The sequence below is a fragment of the Hippoglossus hippoglossus genome, chromosome 20, assembly GCF_009819705.1.
Source record: "Hippoglossus hippoglossus isolate fHipHip1 chromosome 20, fHipHip1.pri, whole genome shotgun sequence".
Taxonomy (NCBI): domain Eukaryota; kingdom Metazoa; phylum Chordata; class Actinopteri; order Pleuronectiformes; family Pleuronectidae; genus Hippoglossus; species Hippoglossus hippoglossus.
The window spans coordinates 17662966-17689126 of record NC_047170.1 but is presented as its reverse complement, the minus strand read 5'-3'; positions in this window follow the sequence as shown (position 1 = coordinate 17689126).

Below are 26161 nucleotides of genomic sequence, written 5' to 3'. Positions count from 1 at the left end.
AGGAGAAATCTGCGGACGCTGTCAGGAAGGCAGCCACTCCCGAGTCATAAATGATGAACTCATGCGTGGCTAAAATATTCATCAAAAACATGATACTATGTTCTCTCCTCTGCATTCATAATTCAGAGGGTCAAGTGATTTTCTCTTTCCGCAGAGTCGAGCCAGAGGGTTTTTCGAAAGGCGGCTTTTCAAAGGTGAGTAATGTCTCATAATTCAGGGTTTATGTTCCAAACCAAACCCTCACTTTTAAATTACAGAAAAATATAAAATAAAACCGCTCTCCACATCGGCTTCAAATGAAAGCTTTAACTGTGTGAAATCAGAAGGACATTTACAATAAAAGCCCGGGAATAAATGTGTGTGTGTGATCCAGGAACTTTGTCGGATAAGTGGATGAATCTCATAAAATAATCCATTTACCATTTTAAATATTAATGTCACATTATTAGAATATCGGAGCGTGCATCTCTCTCCAGTGCTTAAGTAGGGTGTGGAGCGTTTAGCGCTGTTCACTTCATGTTTGTGTCTCGTCTGAGACAAAGTCGCTCTCGGTCCTCTGCCGACATATGGAGGGATCCCGCCTTCATCCCTTGTTTATATTTTAAGATTATTTTCTTCTCATCAGGCAGAGCAAACAGTCCAGAGTCTGTGCGGACGCTCCTCTTCAATCAACCAATCAACCAATCAAATCAATCAATCAATCAATCAAATAGACTTTATTGTCCTCATGGGTAAATCTGTCTCAGGCCAAAGTGCCACAGCAGCTGCAGAACAGTACATTCTACAACACAGAGAAACACTTCACAATGACATTTCATGTAAGACCCAGAATAGTAAAGCAGAATAAAAGGCAGTTGAATGTTGCACCTGCACAAAAAACACTTCAAATGATAAAACACATGTTTTTCTACCTCAGTGCGTTTCTGCTCCCTCTTTGATGAGCAAGAGAAAACACTCTGTACATCTCCTTCATGTCCATAACATGTATGAACAGAGTCCACATGGAAGTGCACCATGTTGAAAATGTATTGAAATGCTAAAAATACATTCGAGGAACAGGAAGGAACATCCAGTGATTCGGACTCGGCTTGTACATTAGATTCTCTTTAAATGTTGATGCCATTACTGGTTCCATTTCCACCCTCCAACATTTACAGTTTACTTTACACCACCTCCCTCTGGCCTCCTCAAAATCCCCACCGCCCCACCACCAGCTTCCTCATCCCCTTTAGTCATGCGTCATATATTCCTCCCCTCTGCAGAGTGATTCATTTTTCATTTGATCTGGACACTGGAAACTGAGCTAAATCCCCGGAGAGGTTCGCCTGCCTGTCCCCTCAGAAAACTCCATCTCACTGGCGGAAGATGCTGCTAAAGGGCTGCAGCCATTTCCCAGCATATTTAATTTATACTGCAGATCCCAATTGGGACTAAGTGCTGGATGAGTGACGCCTCCCGTCTAAATTGTGTGTCAGTGGCCATCAGCGCTTTATTTCCTGACGCCGCTGCACGTGCACGTTATCTTGTTTGATGTGGAGGGCGAGCGTTCGTGAAAGGTTCGGCCCCTGCAGTCTATTACCTGATAGCAAAGATGCGGAGATAATGGAAGGGAGCAATTAAGATTAATGTGAGGATGCTGGACAAGATGTGTGATTAACTGTGTCTCAGTCCTCTGCCTTCGCCGACAGGAGCGAGACGAACAAATAAGAGCGTCTTGTTTGTCAGGATACAGCAGCACTGGTGAGGGGGAATCCTCCAGAGCTCCCACTGTTGGCAGGGTTTTATGTTTGCTTCTACAAATGCACCAGTCCCCGAATGATATGCAGCCGCCAGACACTTAGATCAGTCATAGAATAACACCATCAAACATTCAATCATGCTTGAATGTATTTTTAATATTGAATGTCAGAGTTATGATAAAGAGTGACTGGGATCTCCGTTCCTGGCTCTGGCAGTGCCAGGCACTTCAGGTAATGGATATTAAAGTCTACACAGGGGAAATATCCCCGTACCTAAAGCCGAATACAAAAGTCTCTCTCCTTCCTTTTCTCTTTCCTCCCTCTCCTCTCTCGATACATTAATAATGACAACATTACTCAAACGAAGTCACGAAAAAAAATCCACATATTGTGACGTCTCCCACGCCTGCGGTGATGTTACTCCTGAGACAGGCCGCCAGCCACCTGCAGGAATTCTCCCTTGATCAACCGCAGGACAGGCGCCTTTGATACTGCCCACCCTCACGTATCCCTGCACCCCCCCACCCACATTTCACCACTACTGACAATACCAGATGGCATGAAATCCACGGAGAGAAATCAAAAAGAGGGAGAGGTGCAGGGGGGAAAAAGTGCCTTTGTTAACCCGATGGCTGGCAGGAGGCTGGGATCGTGTTGTTGGAGTCGACCCGCGAGCTAAATGAGATAACGAGCGTGATCATTCCAGTGGCAGGGGAGGAACTGGACCTTGGCCATTCAGGGCATGCTCACATTTGCCTGGCATGCACCAGCCCATTAGAGAAAGAGAAAGTGAGCAACTATCCTGCACAATCCCACACGGCTTCTCTCTGCGAGGGGTTTTCTCTACTTACTGCGACTTCTCATTAGAGAGGGGCCTGCAGAAGAAGTCTGGTTTCGCACTCCCTGTTCTCGCTGCCCTTGTTTGGCTCTTGCAAGTGATCAAGAGGTGTTTATTGGAGTGGTGAGGAAGGGAGGAAGAGGAGTGAACCAACAACAAGAGAGAAGTCCAGCTCTGTTTGAACAGCCGTGGCTCCAGAGTCACACTGCTAAACGGCCAACTTTCAAAAAGCCTGAAGGAATCATATATATGTCAGCATCGAGAAACATTATGGAAGAGTCATCTGGACAGAGCAACTTTGATCGATTTCCCTTAAAGGGGAAATCCTTTATTTTTCACATTGTTTATAAATGTGGGCGTAAAACATACAACTTTTGGAATCAGAAAAAAAAAAAAAATTCACTTTTCTGACATCTCGTGGACTTTGGCAGTTGAAACAGGAAACGAGATGACCCCGGATTTTAAATTACCATGATCCCAACGTGATGAGGTGAAGCCGTGAATGATGCATTCAGTGTTTCACGTTGGCTGAATCTTTGCAATGTTCCAAACTAAAGTAAAAACAAGGATAAACTAGCTTAGTGATGCAGTGATTTAAACATAACTAGGAATCAAATGTTTCCTCGAAGGTCACGGGTTTAAAGAATAGTTAGATCTGGGATTGCAGTGACTTTAACATGCACATTTTATTAGCGTTTATAGATATATACATATATATATAACGGCAGCTCCTCCTCAGTGTAGAGTGTAGTAGAGTTAGCAGAGGTATGAGCGGGATGAAGCACTTCTTATCCAGCAGGACTGGTGGAAACTCACAGGACAAGGAAACAGACTGTGGGATCAAACGAACCCGACACGAACAGGGACAGAGAGAGGAAATAGAAAAGAGCGGAAGGCTCGACAAGGAATCAAAAAGCTGTATGAGCGAGCCATAGGCCGGCGCCGGTGGGTCAACCGCTTGCTCTCTTGGCTTGCTTTAAAATCACACCGCGGAAATGAGAGAGAAATGGGGAAACGAAGAGACAGCGAAAGGGAGGAAGTGAAGGGATGGGTGGTGCATGCAGGTGACAGGCTGCCAGGGGAAAAGAGGAGCAGGGCTCGGGCGATGCCCCGCAAGGTGAGAGGCCTCGTCTGACACAGCAGCAGAGATATGGGAGCTGACAGGTCGAGGGTGGGGAGGAGGAAAAGGAGGAGGGGAGGATTCCTGCTGAGGACGGGGCCAACAACTCAGACATGACACCTCCAAAAGCTAATTTAGCGCCGCTGAAAGATGATGCGTCGGGCTTTCTGCACCTCGCCCTGCTGCTTCCAACGGAGACACTGACATAATTACACTTCCACACAGGACGGCTCAAAGCCCACGGCAGGACTTTATTTTTCTGAGGCATTTGCGTAATCCTTTATGTTGAAAGGTTTTTCTAAAACACAGGACTGTCAACACACTGAATTTAATGTGCATCAGGAGTATTAGACGAAGTTTATTTTCCCACAGTGACGTCCCTCCGGTGACTTAGCTCGTCCTCGCACTCACGACGGCGGCGGTATTTCATTAATAGATCACGAATTAAGGGCATTTGTTAATCAGACCCCTCGCCGAAGTGTCACTCCTCCCTGTGGACGATCTGAATCCTCGTTCCTCTTCCTCGCTCTCCCTCACTTTATCTCTCTCCAGCTTTCTTTTTTCCGCCACCGTCACCTTGAATCTGTGGAATTGGCGCTCCCTGGGGAGGCAGGGTGCAGGATGCAGGGTAATGAATTGGACCACCGGGGTCACGGCGCCACCGTCACCTCTTCCCATGCACGGTAATGAGCCAAGGTCAACAGAGAGGAGGCGCGGGGCAGAAACCCGGAGATACAACATGGCGCTGCAACGCTGCCGCTTCCCAGCAAACCTCATTAACTGGGCTCCAACCCCAACCAGCACCCTGGCCTTTGTGCACGCTCCTATCTGGAGGTGAGGAGGATTAAACCTGATTTAATTAGTGCAGCTATTAGTGCTTTCCACAAAACTATTGACTGGTGACCAGGGGGAGAAACAGAACTGGTACCCACGTAAAAGGAAAAAGACATTTTAAGCAAGTAGAAGTAAAATGCTAAATGCTATAATTGATACATGATAAAACTACTTAATTAAAGCCAATCTTTAGGCTTCCAGGCCTAAATGCACTTGTATTTCAATGCATATACACAATTCCAGATGAGCACTGCAGCACAAACAGCCAATTAATTCCTGTCAGGCACTTTGGACTCACACAGTGGACTTGAAATTGCAATTATTAGCTGAACTCAGAGGTTGCATAGACTTTACGTTGGACCGTTTAGCTTCATTAACGAAACAGCAGGAAATATAGAGATGTAAACAAACAACGTAAAAACCCGACAGCAGCCATCAAACCCGACAAAATGCTGATCTCTCATTGGATTCATCCAATTCATCTGTGTCACACTCGTCTCCGACTACAAGCTCATCTTGTGTTTGACCACAGGGAAAATAAAAGGAGATCGTGGACATGGTTTGCATCAACCCTCTCGAATCAAACATCCTAACACTTACACCAAACAGCTGCTTTAGTTTGTTTTAAACGTGATAAACGCTTCTCAAACCCCTTTATACTTTCTTTCTCCGGAGATCACTGCGCTTCTGTTTGGTTCTGTTATAACAACTTTCTGGACAGTTAATGATTTCTCCTTCACAATACAAGAAATACAAAAAAGACGTCTGTAAAGTCCGGGGAGGGCACTTTAATCCAGGCAAAGATATTCACGCCCGCCCATACTTTCCTTTACCTTAAGAGTCCCGCAGCTCTGACAGATATTGTTCATACTTCAAAATGAAAAGCGGCGAGAACACAGGCGAGAACACAGGAGACCACATTTCCTCACGCCTCTCTTCTCCTCCAGCTCGACACTTCTTCACAGATGGAGTTAAATTATGCAGCACAAACTGTCTGGATATAATGTTCACAGAGTGAGGGGGGGTGGGGGGGGAGAGCGAGTCATACTTTGCATCTGGGCCAGAAAAATGTATTTGACACAGGGATGAAGTGAATTCACCACGCCATCTACTGTAAGGAGACACGTCCCATGAGCACAGGAGCAGGGACGCCGGGTTCCGACCACGCGACCTCTCGTCCCCGTCTCCTTTTTTTTTCCCAGATCAGCCGATCACCGTGAGCCGCCACGATCCAGTACAACCTCCTCATTTCAAAAAGGGAGAGGAGCCACAATGTGAGGATTTGAAATTCAAACCACTTTGATATGCATTTCTATCACATGCTCATGTTGCAGTTTTCTCTCTCTCTCTCTCTGTCTCCTATCAGAGGACAGGCAGCGGGCGGCGTGCAGCTCCGATAGCCTCTCAACAAGCGTGAGGGGGTTTCACACGGCTGAAAAGTTGAAGAACAATGGCGGAGAGACCCAGCGATTATCTCCTAAATGTCATGTTTCCCTGAATGAGCCGCAGCGGTGACTCTTTCTCCCCGTGATGGCCACCGATAGCGGCACACCAAATCTCAGCCCCCCGAGCACATTTGCATTCTAATAAGCCGCCGACTCTCTGTTAGTTACAGTCTGTTTCTCAATTTTTTTTTCGTCAAAGTTTTTCAGACAGAAAACAAATTGCATCTCAAGCCCGAACAGAGAGGTAACAATCTGCAGAGCAAGTCGCTCACTCCGAGGAGCTGACATTTGATTTCATACTTCGCTGGTGGCTCGTGGCTGCACAGACACTCTGCTCTGTATTCCACACGGCCAGGAATTAAGTGCCTTGTCATGCTAAACAAAGATACGTGCAGAGTCATAATGGTTCTGCTCGATTTAAAGTGACGTGTCCTCAGCAGGTGGAAATAACTGGAAACTGTCAGGCGGAAGAAAATAAGTGCTCTGATATCTTAAGGTTTGGTGGAGTAGGGTTCGGGAACACGTCAGGAAATCATATGCATGTGTGCTATGATATTCAAAGTCCTCTAAAATGCTGCAGAAGGGGCAAACTCACATATCTTCATCCTTTAGTATATTTTAACTCTGTGCTAAATGGTCTTACAGAACGACGTGGTGTTTATGTTCTGACTGTGGTGAAAATACCAGTAACAAGTTCAACCCCACAGATCTTCTTTGGCAAGTTGTTCATTAAAAACTGTGCAGCAAGTCACAGAAACACAATTTCATGGATATTTCAACATAAAAGCATGAATGGACATGGTGCAGTGCACAGGAGCTTTATTTATTGTAATGCTGCAGCCCTTTAAGACCCCAAACATCTATTTACAGGACACGCAGGTGTTTTTACTTATTCTTTCATTTGTTGGTTGGTTTGTTTGGTTGGTTTATCAGCAGGATTACGCCAAAACTACTGAACGATTCCCATGACATTTGGTGAAAGGCTGGGACCTCGGCCAAGAAAGAACTCATTTCAATTCTGCACGGATCAAGGATTTCTTTTTTTTTATTACATGATTTTTGACATTTCACCAGTTTCCCAAGGAGTAATTCAAGGATCTGTTTAAAAAAAAGGAGCTGGTATCTTTGAGTGTCTGTAATTTGGTGGGTTTGGGTCTGTCGGGCCTGCTGAGTGACATTAAGACTCTTTAAGACTGTGTTTGATTGACAGCTCCATCATTCTCCTGCTCAACCTGTTGTGAACCTTTAGCCTTTTTATTGGCACATAGATTTTGGTGACCGCATGTTAACCACAGTAACAAGTACTTAATGTAATGGGAGAAAGTGGTAAACGTTTAGCTACATGAAGAGTTTCCTTGTTCTAATTTTTGAGGAACAAATACTGTTTCTGACCCAAATATAGATTATCAACCATAACCCTTTGAACAAGGAGGAAAAGTTTAACAAAATATCCTCTAACCCAAACAAAATAATTACCTCATCTCAACTCCTGCTGTTGGGGGTGCGAGATTATTAAAATACTTGTGGGGAATCTGAAACACGTTTTGTCTTCCAGGCACGAGAACCCTTTTCCTGGTAATTATTACCTATTTGCACATGTAATTGATTCCATACTCCAACAACTCCACAACACCCCTGTGGCTTTGATGATTTCAACATCCACACACACACACTGATGCTCTACGACATTTTGGGGATGAGACAAAACGTGTAAAAGCTTCTTTGGATTGACATCCTGAGTTGGTGCTACATCACCTCCTAAAATATCTCCTCGCAGCTCCTTTCTAACGAGCCGGCTCCTGCTTACCTGCTCTCTCCTGCAGCTGTTTTACTGCCCTGCCTGCGTTTTCCTCCGCTCCACCACCACCACCACCACCTCCGCCTCAGCACCCATCTGCAGACTCCCAGGGAACTCTGGGTAATTTGCATTGATCACTCCCTGTGCTCTCGTTTGCTGCCCAGCGTGCTTCATGAGGAGTGATGAGTTGCAGGGACTCGGTGTCAAAATACACCTCCTCAGTCCGTCAGCTGTTCTCAGTCATTGTTATGTGCAGAGAGGTGAAGATTTACGTGACCTGGTTCCATTGTCGCTTAACGACTCTTTCAGACAACAGAGGCTACGATGAGGACAACAACACATTCTCCTGAGTTTTGTCTCTAACGCTGATTAACAGCCAGGAGGCTCCAGCTGCTGACAGATGCACAGACTGCAGATACCGATGGACGACATGACGGAGCCACAGAAGTAAAGCCTTATCCCCCGGCCTCTGCCATGTTAGTGGACGGGACATGGACCAAACCGAAAAGTTACAGATCACACCGATATATGTCCAAGTTGGGTTTTAATTGGTCATTTGATGATATAAAAATGAAAGACTGCTGAGACTGATTTGCCATCGTGTGATCTTCAAGAGCCTGTAGAGTGCACTCATTGTTTCCCATGATGCATCATTAAAAACAGGGTACAAGCGATGCTCGCTAACCGAGCAATATATCTACCATCATGCATTGCGCTCGCAGCGACGAGATGGCTGCTCCCAGGATATTTTAGTTTAATTCTCATACAAAGGGGAGATGCATCTTTATTTGCCGTCCGCGGACCGAGGGTGTGAGGCCTCTCCCACCGCTGGATCATAATGTAGCTGCTGTTTTAAAGTAATCTGTCTACATGAGCATTGATCAAGTGTTGCACGGGAAGTGACTGAGTAATTACTGCTCACAATGATTATTGATGATTCATTTCTCAAGCTTGTTATGTGCAGGATGAGGGGGGGGGTGAACTCCTGGTCATTCGTTGAGTAAATAAAAGCCGGTGGTCTCCTATATGTTAATTATGCAGCGGTTCACTGTGGGATCTGGCAAAAAGTTTACTTTCCATACATATCGTATTAGGTGAACAATGGTTTGTAATTGCAACAGCAAATTATTGTGTGATCGCTGGAGCCGTCTCCGGAGCCACTGTGAGGCAATTAATTATAAATTCCTGTTTGTTATAGTGATTCCAGACAAAAATAGGGCGAGCACGCTCATAAATATTTAATCAAGCAACCAGGAAATTGTGGTGACAGTAATTACTGATGGACGGCAAAGCACTGTATCAGTGTCTGAGTCAGGAAAACAGTTTCTGTTCACCATCTGGTGATAATACAACACGGAGCATGTGAGGGAGTGAGATGTGATGAGTGAAGAACAACACAGGTTCCTCTAATGTAAATAGATTGTTTACTGTGAGTGTTTCTGTACATTTTGAATTAAGTGGCAATATTGGAAATATGTAACTGGTGGGGGGGGGGGGGGGTTGTTAAGACGTTATCCCAGAGAAATAAAACAACACTGTAATCTAAAACTTATTTCTTAGTCTAGATTGAGGGGAAGGATGCATGAACATTTTTTAAAAAGGTTTATCAGCACAGGAAATATTGAAATTATATTAAAACCTTACATAGCTTTAAATTAAGCAATGTTAAACCAGAGGTTCTCAACTCTTTACAATGAACTACAAATAATTGGCCTCTCAACTATATTCTAATTCTAACAGTTATGTAGTAATATGGTGTAGTTGTGATGTTATATAGAAATGATCATTTCTAATTCAACTTCAAATTAAAGGATAATTTTATTGCACAACTCTGTTTTTGTTTGAATTTGTCATTTTTTCTTATTGGTTACATCAATAAAGACGTTTCCCCACAAATCTACTGATGAGATGAAATAAAGTCGTTTGTCTCCTGACACCTCGGCAGAAAGATTTACATATCGACCGGTGCTTCTGTGACAGATAAGTCATCAATGCCACCAATGCATGATGATCATTTGATTTCCCAATTTGCAGAAGTGGTTTGAGTTTCAAATAATGGATGAGCCTTATTAATCCGACCTGCAAGCAAAGTGATGCAGAACTCATGATGTGTGTCTTTAACTAAAACCACTCAAACTTTGCACTTTGGGCTCTGGAAAAACCAAAAGGTTCAGACTATTTGTTTATTTGAGGAGTCGTCTTGTTGTACACAGGGTTTGGGGAAAGTGTGTTGCCAAGGAAATCAGGGATGTTCACTTCTTTCTAAGTTCTGAAGTTCCCATTTTCATTTTTCAAACTTGATGCCTCCACACGATCGCCTGAGGCAGTTCACCAGTTCTCACACAGCTCTGCAGACACCAAAGATATAAGAACAAAAGTTTTTTACAAAGTACCAGTCTACTACCAAAGACCTGCAACCAGGCTTTGTGTAGAATCAGTGGGATTCCACCTTTAAACCACCAGTTTGTGAAACACATCCCAGTCTCCAGTGGTCAAACCGATGTTTTGTTCGCTCAACAACACCAGCAGCTGAGGCAGCGAAAAATAAAAACAAAAAACAGGATTGTCAGAACAGCGAGGATCAGCTCCTGTAAACCTGCAGAGAATAAAAACTAATTTTTATATGAAGTATCAACCTGCCAGTGCTCTGCTGTACGGCTGAGGTGGGTGTGGGGGGGTGGAGGGGTTGGGAGGTAAATGCCCTGCTGTTCCGAATCCAAACCTGTCGACACTGCAAGAAAAAACATTTTATAGTTTACAACAGGGCCCATTACCCGTCGCAGTGGGAAAGCCACACAATGCGACATGCCACACTTGGCACATCCCCATGGCAGAAAGGGAAAAGTTCAAAAAAATAAAATGTATTCAATAAATGCAGAAACTGTGTAATATACAATATGGCTTCAACTATAATAATCAGCTTGTACCTGCTGTGGGTGTGATTCTGTTTGCTGTGCCCGACACTCACTGGATTATGTGACGTTAAATTCACCTCACACAATAATCAACATGTAGAAATATATACATGAACATTAAAAACAATTTAAATATGCAGACTCCGGTGACACAGTTGCGAAGATTATGCAAGTGTCGGTGTCACACCAGGTATCAACAGCTAACATGTGCACAACACGTGCACACATTAAAGGGATAGTTCACCCCAAAAATTAATATTCAGCGTTGCAGCCAAATCCAATACAACTGAAGTAACTGCAGACCACTTGTTCAAAGAAACTCAAATGCCTCCATTCTGCTCCTGTGGTGTCATCCCAGTGTCATTCAGACATATTTATACCTTCCAATATTAAAAGTCTCCTCTGTTCTGCTACGTGTCCCTTTGAGAGTTGCTTTCACTCAAAGCTGCCGGTTAAACCAAACAGCCTTTTAATTCTTTGCTTTCCTCTCATATATATATATAAATATATATATATGAATAATGATCACAGGGTCCCTGCAGTGCTTCTTCACACACGTGCTCATCCCGCTGCAGCACAGACGTGTCAGTTCCGGTGGATCAGAGCATGAACTTAACGTGTATCAGTGTAGAAAAGATAATGTACCAGCTATGTGGATAATATGATAATATGATAACATTCCGGTCTGCGCTCATAATATCTTGGTCTGACAAAGCTCTTCTCTCTCTCTCTCTCTCTCTGCTGCTTTCATCTCGCCGGGCGCTCAGAAGCTGGAACAGAACAGAGGATAAATAAATAATAAAAAAACCCAGAAAAAATCAATGAGCCACATCTAGACAGACACAAGCTATTTTCACCCAGATTGTTATTCTCGGTTGGTATTTACAAAACTTCCAAAGACCGAGACTATGAGCCCAATTATGGTTAGCCTGTTAAACCCTTTGCCATTGATTTCTCTTCAGGCTCCGTGTGCCAGTCCTGATGTGGGTGTGCTGAGCTGGAGTCGGTTTCCCCCGAAAGACTCTGAAATGGAAAGCCTTGTTTCAGCCTGCGTGCACCAAATTAGATTGCGTCCTTGTGTCAAGGGGAGTTGTTTGTTTTTGTCGAGTTTCTCTTTGTGGAAAGGTCAAACGAGCCGGCCTGCAGGAGCGTCCCGAGCAGCCTTTTGTCACACATTATTTATGGGTGTTCCACAACAGATGGGCACGGCAGAGGCCCCGGTTGAGCCGAGGACGCGAGGCAGCTCCGTCTCTGCCAAGTGGCACTTTGGGGAGGGTTAAAGCAGGAGTGTTAAAAAGAGGGGAATGTATGAGAACGCACAGAAAAGATCAAGTTTCTTTGCTCTTAAGTAATAAACTAAAATACAATACTGGCACAGAAAAAAAAGAAGACAGTCTGGCACCGCAGATGCTGACGACATGTTTTCTTTTCCTTCTCCTGCAGCTGCGAGGGAGGTGGAATAAATCAGTGTCAAAGTCGGAGCTAATGTGGAGCACGTTGAGCGATGACTGTATTATTGAGCTATAAACTGCAGTGCCAATTTGACAATAGTAATGGTTTGCTTCCTGGACAGATTTCCGTCAGGCGTGAAAGGAACCAATATGTCAAACTGGCCGATATCTACAGGATGTGGTGCCGGAAACCAAACGAAAGTGGGGCCGGAGATTCTCTGGTTTCAAGGTTTGGGATTTAAAATGGAGACCAATCAGTTGATGCAGGCAAATGAGATGAAAAAGAAAGGTTTTCTTTTATTTGGGTGAATGATTCTAATTATCTGCCAACATCAATTTCCAGCCAATCATGTTAATCTACTGTTTGTATTATACAAATTTCAACTTGTGCATATTTGTTTTTTTTTAATAATTGGCTCAGTTATAACAGGATGGTTAATAACTTTAACTTTTCAAGAGCACACACAGTAAATACACTGTCTCCCACTCCCTAAACATTTCAGTTTTTCAATAAAAACAAAACTGATTACATTAACATAATTCATTCACTGTGAGCTGTAAACTCAAACGCTGTTTCATAGAAATCTATATTTAATTTGCAGTGGTAAATTGTTTTTGAGAGAAACATAAAGCCGCGCGGATTAAATTTTTAATCAACATAATTGAGAAGTTAATCAATCTCCCAAGAACTCGCACAATTTTCATATTTCAAAGTTTCTGGAATAAAAACATTCATTTGTTTGTTATATTAAAGCAACAAAAGCACGATTAATACTTTTATGTTCAGCAACTGTAGTTCCTTCAAATGCATGAGGGGATAACTTTACTTTTTCAGTTTCTAAGCTAGAAACTTCAAGTTGCACGGCTTGAATTAGTGAAACAAACTTTCAAGATGTACATTTTCTGACATTTCTATGAAATAACAACAACTTTTTATTTTCAGTGGCAAAAAACTAAATTCTAACCTTGACCTCGGAACTTGTTCTACTTTATCCAGATGTTTTTTAATGACCACAGTGTTCTTACTTACACGAGGCAAGAAGGGGCGTGGACAGCATGTCTAAACAGGAAGTCTGCGGACCAAGTTAAACATGTCTTCCTGTCCTTTAAGATACCACATCAACCAGTGGCCCACAAACCAAAATCACCACCAGTTCATTTTGATGGTGACAACAGGCACAGTCACGACACCTGATTCTCCAGTTCAGGATTCTCTTTGTGCAGCAGCAGTGGCGTCAGGGTTCTGCACCAGGTCTCTCTTTGGCGTGGCTCAATTACTGCATTATTACTCATGTTCCTATGAGGTTTCATGGAAAAAATATCCCACGTACAAGTGAGGCTGCTCAGTATCTGTGCGTATGTCAAAAGGTCCGAGCCAACTAGAAAACTAAGTGGTACTTGAGGTGAAATAAAACCATCATTCCTCTCTGCCGGCCTGCTACATTGAATTAAAAGGCCGGGTGGTGTCTTTTCATCCCGGAGAAGCAGGTCGAGAGCTTCCCACACGACGACTCCCTCGGCTTCTTAGCCTTTGAACTGCCACCGCAATGAATGGCCTCCGGTATCTTTAGAGCGGCGAGGGGGCTCGATAACGGAAGCGGGGATCATGGAGGGAGTGGAGAGATTGAGATATAAACCATACTGGGTTGCATGTTAGGAGGGCGATAAATGACATAAATCCTGCGTGCCAGTCAACATGCGATAACAGGTTATGGTGGGAAATAAAAAAAAGGGGGGAAAAAAGACCCGGGCGCGAAAAGGCCCAGAGAATAAAGATAATTATTTTTGATAAGGAGGAAATGGGAAAAGGGTAAGTTGATAAGCGCCGGCAGGGTGACTGAGCGCTGTTGACACTGCATAGCCAGAGACTGCTGCTGCTGCTGCCTGCTGCCTGGGTCCTGCTCTGTTTGTGTTTGTCCTTTTTTAAAACAATCATTTTGCAAGAATCAGGTATTTTTCCATCAATAAAAGACGAGTGGTTATTGTGCAGAACTGCTTGCGTGGACTGTTAGAAGAGATTCAATTTGTAGCTCTGAAAACAAGCAGTAACAAGGAGAACAAAAGGTCAACGTGCCCTGACGACATTATAATCTTTTTCTGAATCTGAAAAAAAGTGGAAATAAAAAAGATAAGGAGAAATAAATAAAGGCTATAAATATTCAAATCATCTTTAGAAAAGAATTGAGATCTCTCCCTAGTGGTTGGCTGCGGTATAGGTCATGAACCCCACCTCCTCCATGTTAGCATACTGTACACATCTACATGTTAGGACATCTTTATCCACATTGATGCACGTTCAAGTGTTTCAGAAGTGTCTGCAGAAGTAAATATTTCCTGCCTCTCCCTCTGCACTGTCGGGATAAAGTGAAAATTATTGAAAGCTTGGTTTTTCAGTAATTTTCCCTTTTTTCTGGCAGACGTGAGTCATGCTGACATGCACCACATGGTCAGAGCAGACTGCCACAGGAACCAGGAAACAAACAATCCTCTCTAGAGACAACCACAGAAGGAAAATGGCAACAAAATGCTCGTGAGAATCTGCAGATGCCGAAAGAATGAACAACTAAACCTTCAAGTTAAATGCACAGGTCATGTTCCAGGATCCATTTGATCATCATGAATACTTCAGTTTGTAAATATCGTGTTATGGTCTTGACCTGGTCTGCAGTAAAACAGCGGGGTTGCATAGATTTGACCGTCTTCCTCGTGTCAACATGTCGCACCGGAGCGACTCGAGACGCCGCACGACGCCTTTAAGTCAACAGGTGGAACTTCATCAATCACGACAAAGCCGTAATCAAACGGCAGAATTATGAAAAATGGAGCCTGTCACCAGAACGTGCTGCGGTGGGAGGGGATGCTGGGAAACCACCTCCACTTCATCAAAGACATTTCCTCTCCCGGGATTTTTTAGGATTCAATACCCGATTAAATTACTGGTTCAAATGCAAATCTCCTGCCGTGCATCCCCATCATGAATGAACTGTACATGAGTGACAGAAGTGGATCTGGAAAAGGATGGAGTGTAGTAAACAACTTCACCTCGAGCTCGGCCTTGTTGAGATACAACTATAAATCACTAAAGCTGCTTGTTCTCTTTTTTTCCTCCAGACAGCAGCTTTTATCAGCGTGCTGAGCTCAGCAGTTTGTAAACTGAAGCTCCGCACTCCCGATGAAATTAGCGAAGAACAATCTCGTAAATGAAATGATTTTTCGAACCTACAGTACAGATATACAGGCAATTCATGTATCAGCAGACTCATGCTGGTAGTTAGCCTCTGTGCCTGTGGATAATTCTCCTGATTCATAAAGTCTGCAGATATTGGAGAGACTCACCGCTGCCGTTTTTCTTCTAAGTTGCACAATTTTCATTGCCCACGAGTGTAACGTCTGCAGATGAGGTTATTGACCCGTGTTTTCATTGCAGCAGGATCATTCAAAAACTATAAATATTGTGGAGGAATGACTCAAATGAAAATTTGGAACAGATCTGGACAAACGGGCAGAATTCTGGTATTTATTTTCACTTTCTCTAACATGTTGAGATACGTGTGAAAAATATATTTTAAAAGAAAATCATTCCATCGTATGGTTTTTCTGCTACTGTCGTGATAAACATGGATACGAGTCAGTCAAATTTTGCTTATTTGCTGGTAAAGTACACACATAACATCAGCTCTGTGAAAAGACATTCATCCCTTTTAATCATGATATATATCTGTCTTTTTATTTCAAAGTTCTCCTAATGATAGAAGATGTGAACACGTGAACACAGACCTGAGAAGAGCTCTAAGTAGTCACCTGTGTGGTGCAGGTGATGAGTTCTTCATTCACACCCAGACCGCATCGCCGCCTCCTCCTGCTGCAGCCGATCGGTACATATTCACCACGTTTCCCCTCGGCAGGCTCCAATTCAAACCCGCCACTTAAAACTACAAGTGACAGCCAGCCCGGAGTTCTTTTGGCGACAATCCGTTCTCTTTGAGAGTATTTTCATCTAGACCGCGGTGACACGCTCACGACAGGAAAAAACCTCACGCCGATCCAATCTCTGCTCCAATTACCGCAGATCTCACAATAAAAGGCACAGAGCACAAAAGAGGGGACATTATGTTTCATTCCTCCCCTGAGCTCTGAGCTTTTCTTCCTCTAATATGCCGAACAACTTCACAAGAAAGAAAAAAGTCAGGAGTCGATCGTGTTGGACAATGATTCACCCCGGGAAGCAATGCTTAGGCCAGAAATTTATGTTTTTTTGTCAGGGTCTGATTTTTACACCATTTTTCTCTCTCGGGACTAAATGAAAACCTTTTTTCATATCATCCCTGAAGTGTTTCCAGAGCTGCTGGATAATGTGCTGAAGTTATCCGGAGCGTCTGTGTGTGAGAACGCAGATGTCCGAGTCATCTGCTTCGCACGTTCTCTGGAGTTTCTCCTGTCACGTGCACTGACGACGTTTTCCAACCTGCAACGGACGTAAAACTGACAAAAACAGAGGAGTCATCTCATGTAGAAGACAAGAACAAAGATGTTAACTTGGAAAGACGAGGAGATTCAAAAGCTTTTGGTGATGAGAACAAAACAAAAACACTTGAATCTATATTTTAAGGTACAACTAGCTCCCCTTTTTCTGTTCAGCAGTGTTTTCTGGATGCACCCTGATCTGGATTACCATTAGATAAAGTACCACCATTTGAAGTTTGTGCCAGAAGAGAGAGAGAAAAATATCATTTTATTTCGGTCTGAATCCAAGTGTTAGTCAGTGGCGCTTCAAAGGGTCTATATCCCCGTTCTTTCACAGCCTTTTCTCACAGTAAAACATGCTTTACTGAAATCAGGGGAGATTAGAGTGGCTTTAACAGAGTCAACTTCAAAGTGAGCATAGGGGGAGGGGGATACTTCGATGATAATGGGGATGCACTTATAAACTGGTATTAGTTTACACGTTGTACAGCAGGAAGTATATTTAGGACTGATTAAATTCCCCAACTCTCTTTTGGGTATAAACACCCCCCCACCCCCAAACTTACTTTGTGTCCTGTGGCAACCTCCAGAAATCGGAGAGGAAGAAGCAGGACTCCAGCTGAGAAGAGCCAACCAGTGTTTTGAATATCAAGACCTCGGCTGCGGGAAGTTTCCAAACTGAATGAAATGAGCTGGAAGAATCCACGCGGCGGCCTGGTCGAAGGCGTGAAATGCAAAGGAAAGGTGCGTCAACGCTTCCTCTAACAGAGGATTCACTGGACAGTTGTTTACGGGAGGAAAGGAGATGTGAGACAAGCAGAGGGAAAAGTTATCTCTGCAAAATATCCACATTTATTACTGTGGACAGGGGTTAAGTTCAGGAGAAGTTGACATCAGGTCAGCGAACAGAGATAATTATTTTGCAATACATACCCTCTCCAATTAGATTCATGCCAAAGATGCTCTGGAGAAGAACTTATTATATAAATATAATTATTATTTTTTGCTTCCCCACTATGGCTGTCAAATAATCGACCGAAAGCCGAGCGGATCTAAACGTGTTCACTGAAAAACCCTGAACTCAAGGGCACAAGGAAAAGTCGATATAAAAAGAAGTGGTGACAAAACCAAATAAAGATTTTTTCTGGTCATTATGATGAATAATCCAACGCAGCAATTTCTTTCAAAGTCTGCAGGAATCCGTCTGCACGAGAACAAGCGATGAGACGGAGAATTAAAGAAGCAAACGTGACCCTGATACCTTCAGACTCAAATGACTGACACAGACTTAAAGTGATACCAGTATTATCAACTTAATCTTTCCTGCTCCTCATCACACAGCCCTGGATATCCAACACATCGATGTGCAGGATTTGACTGATCCAGAGTTTGGAGCACAGCTTAGATTCATGATGACGGTGGCGCAATTTCAGGGAGAAATAAACCAACCTGAACAGAAAACCCCACTAAGATAAAAGGGGAAGATGAGATTCCTTCCATGATCGTCCCCACACTGACACACATTCTGTGGTAATCACCGGTTCCCTGTGTCCAAAACTTCACGGATCCTTTTGACGACTTCAGGTTTCCATTCATTTAAACCTTCTTCTCCCAGAATTTTGAAGTGTAGGAGAAATTACTTTTATTTCAACTAAAGTTTTAAGGCTCCAAGACGCTGACGATCATAAGATATGATGAGAAGCTTCAGAGCTCGTGAATATCTGGTTCTCCAGTTGAGTTTGTTTTATAAAAAGACAGATTTGAGAGGTGATCTTTAAAATTGTTGTTCATTAATGTCCAAAAAATCATGTTTCCTGGGGTCGACATGTCAACATGACCTTTAACCAGGCTTCATTTTCTTTGTTTGTCTGTCACAAACCAACCCGTGGACGTGTGTGTAAAAACTATTGAAGTGTGGACTTGGTAACCGGTGCTTTCCAGCCCCTGATGGCATCGCAGCAACATCCTGAGAGCTGCTGATGCTTCTTATTTGTTCCTAATACCTAATGTCATCTTGTGTTTAATCTGTTGTTCCCCTACATTTACATACTGTCACACTGAATCTCTATCAGGCGGCCCTATCAGCTCGCAGTGTCGATTAACTGATTAACATCAATTGGGAGCTTCCAGCGGACGGGAGGCAGCTGCGCTCTGACTTTATCAAAGAGAGGAAAAAAATGTCTCGCCTCATCAGCTGCGCTCAGGAGAAGCTGAAGGTGCGAACGCCGAGCGCCACCGGCCCGCTCCTGGTCCAGAGAGGAGTCTGGGAGGGAGGCCAGGGGAATGTGGCGGCGTCGCCGGGCGCCAGCTGCTCACAGACCCAAGTCACGGGTGTGAGCTCACCTGGACAATTAGCTCGGGAGTTTCATCAGCCAAGCTCACCGGAGCTTCCTTCTCATTAGGAAGCTGCACCTCCACCAGTGAGCGGCTGGAGGGATTGGTTTAGATATCTATTTAGATAGATAGATAGATAGATAGATAGATAGATAGATAGATAGATAGATAGATAGACAGATAGATAGATAGATAGATAGATAGATAGATAGATAGATAGATAGATAGATAGATAGATAGATAGATAGATAGATAGATGTTATTGAGACTTGTTTTTTATACCCAATGCATATGTGACTTTGTCCCCACAACATGAATAATAACTGAAACACTCACACACACACACACACACACACACACACACCCACACACACACACACACACACACACACACACACACACACACACATACACAGAGTGAGCTGCCCAGTGCCATCACATCCTCGACGTTTTGTTTTGCCAGATCTTTCCCGTCACCACAGCCAGCGATCAAACCATCCGGCCAGCAGCGAACCAATGAGCCACCAGCACATTAGGGAGTTTGGATGCATTCAAGTGCACAACTTATTTACCGTATTTCACTGTTTCTTTCTGATCTAATATGATTATATTGTTCCTTTCGGTTGGATTGGGATTGGGATCCCCCCCCCCTCCTCCCCTGTGTTTACACAAAGCTTTGAGTCACAGTGTGTATCACTCAAACCAAATTGAGCCTCTTGAAACTTTGGTTTATTTACCAAGATTTTTTTACTCTGTTGTGCTGAAAGTATACAAATGGTTTTCAATACATTTCACTTGGTTTATTCCCTAAATGTACTGTCAGAATATCACCGATATGTTTACTCTGTAAAACCTCATCAGTTCATATCATATAAATCCAAAGTAAACTATTCAAGCTATTAAAGATTTTTAAATATATAAAACAATCAAGATGATGACAAAAGGAAACACTGGATTAAACTGAAGAACTTCATCAAGAGTGAATCTCATTCAGTTAAGAACTGAATTAGAATCTACGTTTATATATCGTCTAAGTGATGAAAACCTGATTCACTCATTTCAGGCCACTACATCGGTTCTGCTCCTGGTCGGGTTCCTAGAAAGAATATGTGCAACAGGTGAAACATACATCCATATAAATTCAGGGTTATGCCAGAACCCAGTTGTTCAGGTCTGGTCCGGTGAGCAGCTCTGCAGGGTCGGTCGGGTGCAGGTTTGCAAAAATCGACCCGTGCAGGGCTATAAATTAATAAAGCTTAAGTATGGGAACAATATTTTCTACAAGTGGACATTTGCCCACCAGCGGGGGACGTGTGTTCTTCTGGGTCCACGAGCACCTCTGGTCGTTAAACACCACAGAGAGAAAAGGTAGAAAACCAATCTGCAGCTCGGTGAAACCTCCACACAGACAAACGGCATCAGGGACGAGTCGGAAAATTCATTCTGCCCCTTTTTTCTCCTTTTTAACTTCTTTCCACTGCGAGTGCGATTCCGTTTGTGTGCCCGCATACATTAGGCTTCAACATCCATCTCCACTGGCACCACTTGTGTGGCGCAGGGGAACACCAGCTGTGCCCCCCCATCTGCTGCCGAGATAGGCCCAAGCATTTAGACCCCCGAAACTCTGGGAGAAAAACAACAGCAGGCTAAGAGGCAGGGATTACAGCTTGTGTGTGTCTGGCTGTCTGTTTGAAGGTTGTGTGTAGGTCTTTGATATGTTTATGTGTGTGTGCGCGTGTGTTTGTCTTTTTCCTTTCTTCCACTGTATTATGAGTTTGGACACAAGTAGCCGGGGGCACCTCGGCTCACATTCCATCTGCAGCCGTCGGTAGCGTGTAGCCGCAACCCACTCTGATCGCAGACGTTTTAATGGAGAGCATAGAAGCAGCCTTGAGGCCCCTGCGCTGTGTACATGGTTGTTCTGTGTGTGTCGCGTCACCGAAATGTCGTCTGCACCGGGTTTTTTTGGGATACGTCTTCGCAGCAAATTAAATTCACGACGCAATCGCCCGTGTTTCGCACACAGAACCGAAATCATAATAGCGCTTGACAAACGCGGGGATCCCACGACGGTGAGGAGACCAAATGTTACGGCACCAATTCTGAGGAATAACTATCATGCTGGAGCTGTCAGCGCGCAGCCTTTCAACTCCACAACTGGAGACAACAAAAACACACACATGCAAAACAGCTCTAGGTTTCTCCACTGGCCGTGAGAGATGCGCGCACGGTGTAACTAAGTCATGAATAATTCACGTGAAATCATTTTCACTTGCTTCTGCCGTTTCTCAGGACGTATACTGTATTTACTTGGCACGTTAACGGTTCTGCCTTTGTTGTGCAAACGCAGCCATATTCTGTCTGATTGCATTTAAATCAACAGGCCATGTAAAATTTAAATTTCTTCAAAGAGACTCTGGGAAAATATTTCAAAGGCTTTGAACTTTGACAGCTGACACGGAAGAATAACAGAAGGAATGTATGACTATGTATGAGATGCATAAGCTGGCAAGGGTAAGGAATTACAATACTGTGAGTTTGACACCGAGAAAAGACCAAACAGCGAGCCGTGGTCGAGACGCCGATATCATCGAGACGCAATTTTCATAATCAGTCAAATAAAGTGTCAATATCGCTCGGAGCGAATTTAACGTCGACCCTAACTCGAGCATAAGTGGAAGGAGAAGAAGAACATCTCCATCGTGTGAGCGTCTGTGGTGTTTGTCAGCGTCCAACACATCATCCCAGCTGCTGATTGACAGCCTCATCTCGTGTGTGTGTGTGTGTGTGTGTGTGTGTGTGTGTGTGTGTGTGTGTGTGTGTGTGTGTGCACTGATTAAACACATCATGCATTTTACATGTCCTACCTGACTCTCCGCACACGGCCGCAGCCCGACGAGCTCCGAGGCCCCTCCATGCATCCCGAATATTAAAAAGTCAAACATGCACATGCATCTGTTTGATATATTACGAGGGGGGGGCCGCAGCAGATGAGATTCTTTGAGGGGCTCACTTGAACTCGATTTCATGAAAAAAAAAAAAAGAGAATGAAAGAAGCCAGGTCTAGATCGAGGCCCGGGCGTGTTAGCATTCAGGGAGCTTTGTCCAGCTCGGCTTCAGATGATGGAGCAGTGTGGGTGAATATCAAACCGGACTAATCTGTTCCCCTCTTAAAAGCACCGGGCTCCAATTATCAACCTCTGGCAGATTCTGCACTCACGAGAGGTGGCATCACCGCCGAGTCGATTTGTTTTTTTCCAGGATAATAATTAATTGGTGAGAACACTTAAAATTCTCAGAGTGTGGCTACATGACCCGAGCCTGATGATATTGGGTTTCGGGTCATGTTGGCTGGGCTCAACTTTACAGCCTTGACCTTTTTCACACGGCTCCCTGCCTGCAATCGTGGAAAACATCCGGCTCAGACCCAAAATACGAAATTTGCTGTCGGGCTCTATGAGTTCTCTCTCTCGGGTTTGGACAGAAAAACTCTATTGGACGCACATCCTTCCTACTTTATGTACACACAGCGAAAGCCAGAGACTACATCAGAATATCCACAACCTGATCAACACAAACCGGGTAGTGGACGAGCAGCGTTCTCAGTCCTGCGTGACTCCGCGGCGCTGAACTGTACCGCAGCAGGTCGTGTCTCCACAGATCCGCTCATCACGGCACAAACGTGGGCAGTCAGTTGTAAAATGTACCACGACAGCTTTTTCCTAAAGTGTTAACATTTTAACTTTAACTCGCAGCCGTGTAAACACACGCTGCTGCCTCCCTGAGCTGGGCTGTTTTTTTTAAAGAGGGTTCTGCTTCACGAAGCTCGGGGTCGATACGAAACTGCAACATGGAAACACTGCGTTACGGGCTGTGAGCAGGAGAACGCTGATTTCCCTATAAATACAAACGCTGCTGTAGTGGTTACAGATTTAATGGACTACAGGTGAACGCATTGGACCTCTACACAACAAGCGTGTTTGTTTTTCTTCATCAATACCCACAACAAACCCAGCGGAAGAGACTAATGAAAAGAAAAATATTACTTATTACTCATTTTCCTGTTCAAACGAAATTATCTGGATGGTTTAAATCACCTGTTTTCAATATAAAATATTACTTTATAACTTTATATAGTGTTTTTACAACAGGAATCCTTCTTCTACTCTTAGATACTCTTTGATTGACCAGGTCTCGTTTCCTTGTGTAATTAAAATTAGCCCAATCAATTAATTAGCACGTAATTCTATGTTTACACGGCGCTGCGGCGTTGGCCCCTTAAGCTTCAAACATCCGAGCGCCGTATACAACCTCTTGCCATGACCAATTAAAGCCAGCAGAGTCGTCGTGGCGTTCATGGAAACTCCGGCAGGGTAAGCACATCCCTCAGGTTAATTGGGCTGACCCTTTGTTTTCCCTCTTGTCATCGCTTTCCTCCCTGATCCGCTGATGTGTCGCCATGGTGACGGAGCTATAGGATTTGCCTTGAGCCCTCTTCACGCAGCCTCGCTGACGGTAGCATGAGGCCGATGTTTCGATCGTCCCACTGAGCAGACGTCTCATTAATCTCCACATCGGCCGTAACTGCTACGGTTCATGTAGTTTGGAAACGTATGTGGCGTGTTAACCATGAAGTAAACAAACAAGTTGCATGTTGTGTGTATGTAGAATACTTTGCAGACAACATTTATGAATCATGTTTAATGGATTATTGATTAATATTGTCCATGAGAGAGAATAAAATAAAAACAATAAAAGACAAATATTACAATATGTCAGTTAATCTGTATTTCAGGCTCGTTCACCCATATTGATTCAGAAATAAATATAAAAATAGACAAAACATTTTTGTTTGTGAAGTTTTATTCCAGACTCATATGTCCGTATCATTATAACAGAACAATTGCATGAAAAAATATTTGTTTAAAGTTCTGATTTAATTACAAAACTATTTAAATCTGCAATGATTTTACAGAGAAACCTGTGAGGAGCATCTCATCCACTTGATACAACTTATGAATGACTTGACCTATTCATGAAACCTGTAGTGACAACTCAGAGGTCAAACTTTCCTGTGTTCCTCAACTAGAGCCCCTGCTGTTCATGTTCATACCTGCAGGTGTCACATTATCTTGGTGGATGAATCTGTATTTCTAATGATTTCCTCTCATTAACTGTGACTCTGAATATGAAGTTTGGTCACTAAGCGTCTCAGGTGAGTCTCATCCACATCCAATACAGAGTTTAATATTCATGACATTTCCAGTCGTGTGTGTAAATAATGACATTCCAGTCGTGTGATACATGAATCCTGAGTTTGACCTTCGCCTCAGTCCTGTGTTGTATTTTTTCAAGGAGCAGAATGGACTTAATTTGAAGTTCCACTTGTTTTTCAACTCTGCTTGGCTCATTGTTAGTGGAAGCAACAGCACATTCTTTATAATCAAGGATCTTTTATTAATGTTGTCCGGAGCAATAACAGCAGATCTTTGGCTGGATTCTTTTATGAGCTCCGTGTGAACTCACAAACATTGTTTATTAGATTTTAATCGAGCAGTTAAAGTACCAGCTCCTCGTGCTCACATTGTACACAAGAGGTATTTTTTCTTTTTAAATGAATTAGGTTGGTTGTTATCTCGGCCAAGGACGTTATGTTTCTGTCTGTCTGTTTGTCTTTTGGATATTTTGCAGGTTTATGCGAAAACTACTGGAGGGATTTCCACAAAATTTTGCGGAAGGAAGTGGAATGGGTCAGAGAAGAAGCCATTAAATATTGATGCGGATCCAGATCAGGGGGCAGATCTAGGATTTAGTTTTTACGAGGGAATAATTCAACGAAAAAGATCCGACATATCAGGGAACTGGTTTCAATTAGTGTGAATTTAAGGGAACAGTTTGACATTGGCGAAGGTCTGAGCTCTACTCTGTGATATTCTAGTTGGTTTTTCTGTTTCTTGGTTTATTTGTTAGCAGGATTGAAGCGATTTCCACCAAACCGATGGAGAGATGGACTCCTTGGGAAGAACCCATTACTACTATCAGATACATCTGCTGTGGATACTTCTACAGTCACATTCCTCGGGACTGCAGTTTTCTGCCAGGAGAAGATCTCTCTCAAAACTTCAGGACACATCATGGACCCTGGGATTGATCAAGTCCCAGAGTTTGTCTCACATTCAGTAGAGTAGTTTATTTTTTAGGGATTTTTTGCATTTGCTTTGTGCTTCTATCAGGTCGTTATATATAAACTACTCCTCGATTTAAGATTTCTTACCACTTCTAATGTATTTCCGCAATAAAAACCTGGCATCCATCAGTAGCATTGTCTCAAAACAGAGAAATACAGAGGAGGGAAATCGTGATTATGTGTAATAAACATGTGAACCTAAAGAATCTGCTCGTTTGCCTCAGATTACATATCTTTATTTATATCTTAATAATAAGTCTGGTTCGTGCTTTTTTTTATTCTGTGCACATTCCTCGTCTGGATGAAACAGTTTTGCAGGAGTCAAATAAATAGAAGAATGGAAATGAGGCTGCGCTGATGTTCTGTAAACACCAGTTCATTAGTGGCCATCATCCTTTAATCAATCTCCAGTTGAGCTGTGTGTTGAAGCAGGCCTTCCTCCTGGGGAATAATTCTAATTCAAACAGCGATGTCAATAATAATGCCCGTCCTGACCGAGGCATATTGCAGCCACCTGTCAATTGCACCTTTTCACAAACCTGCTGGACCATCATGCAGCTGTGGGATGGGAGGGCATATTAAAAAGGTCATATTATTCAAAAGTCAAGGTGCTTTGAATGAAATAGGAAGCTGCTTATTCTCACCTCGCCCGGTTTTCGGACAACAACAGAGAGAGAGAGAGAGAGAGAGAGAGAGAGAGAGACGGAGAGAGAGACGGAGAGAGACGGAGAAGAGAGGGGGATAGAGGGAGAGAGAGAGAGAGAGAGACAGAACGTCCATAATCATCTATAATTTTGCGGGAAGACGAATCAATTACAGCGTAATATTATAGCATGAAATATATTCCTACGCACCACTGTGAATAACAAAATGAGGAGAGCAGTGTAAGTGGCTGGGTGCCTGCAGTTGAGTGGTGGTTTAATACTAAGTGGTTATCCAGCACTGTGGATGTGTCATCACAGAGAACAAACATCATTAAACTTATTATTCATTGCAGTGGCTCTGCAGAAGCCCCTGATGGCACATTAACAACAGT